Source organism: Crocuta crocuta, unplaced genomic scaffold (genome assembly GCF_008692635.1).
Source record: "Crocuta crocuta isolate KB4526 unplaced genomic scaffold, BGI_CrCroc_1.0 scaffold16, whole genome shotgun sequence".
Lineage (NCBI taxonomy): Eukaryota > Metazoa > Chordata > Mammalia > Carnivora > Hyaenidae > Crocuta > Crocuta crocuta.
Window position 1 is genome coordinate 2,926,431 of NW_027531893.1, and position 950 is coordinate 2,927,380.

Sequence of the window (950 nt, forward strand, 5' to 3'; positions counted from 1 at the left end):
GGTTAAGTGTCCTTTCTTGGTGTTATTACAATATCCTATTTATATGTCTAACATGCTGCTTAACATATTATTTCATAATATGGGCTTTTGTGCCTGACCCCGTGACTACACTGTCTTGAGGGAAGAGAGTGTTTGTTATTTATGTTTACATCACTACCATTTAGCCCAAGAACTGGACTCACAAAACAAATGTTGGACGATTAAGTAAAAGAATAATCAAGGTTGAAGCAACTGGAACAGAGTATGGGGAAAGGTTTGGTAGAATATTTAGTAGGCAAGGACTTGGTAAGTAGCTGGTCAGAGGATGTTGGGGGCTGAGGAAAGATAAGGAGGAGCCAAGAATGATCCGAGTTTGTCAATGAGAATGCAATAGAGTAAATTCAGGTCTTCCAGAGAAGAAAGTTTAAAGGGACTATTCCTTCTCTCTTCAGGGATGTGTTGAGCTTGAGATACTCAAGGAGACCCTAAAGAATGTTTTCCTAGCTCACTTTACAGTAGTTAGTACATCTCACATAGATACTCAAAAATGTGTTCAATTAAATTTCCATTGCTAATTTATTAAAAATAGCCATGCTGATAAATCCTGGGATCTGCTATCCAAGCTAACTGTATTTGGATTAGTTGTTCTTTTTTCGCTAAAAGCCACTACCATAGTTTTCTAGATAAGTGAATTTAAAGGTGTTTTTCTTCATTGGGCTTATGACAAACTTTTAAAGTTTGAACGAGAAAGGGGGAAACTTAAATTCCATCACAGAGAAGGAAAACTTTTCTAGGCAAGATAAGCTTTTGTTTACATAAGTAAACCTAAATAATCAAGAGTATAAGAAGAAGATTAAATAATAATAGGAAATCATCTCTGACAAAGAACTAACAATCTTGCCTTCTTTCCATGGTGCCAAAATGAAAGGAAACCTGGTAGTATTAGAGCTGGGTAGTGATGCCACAGGATT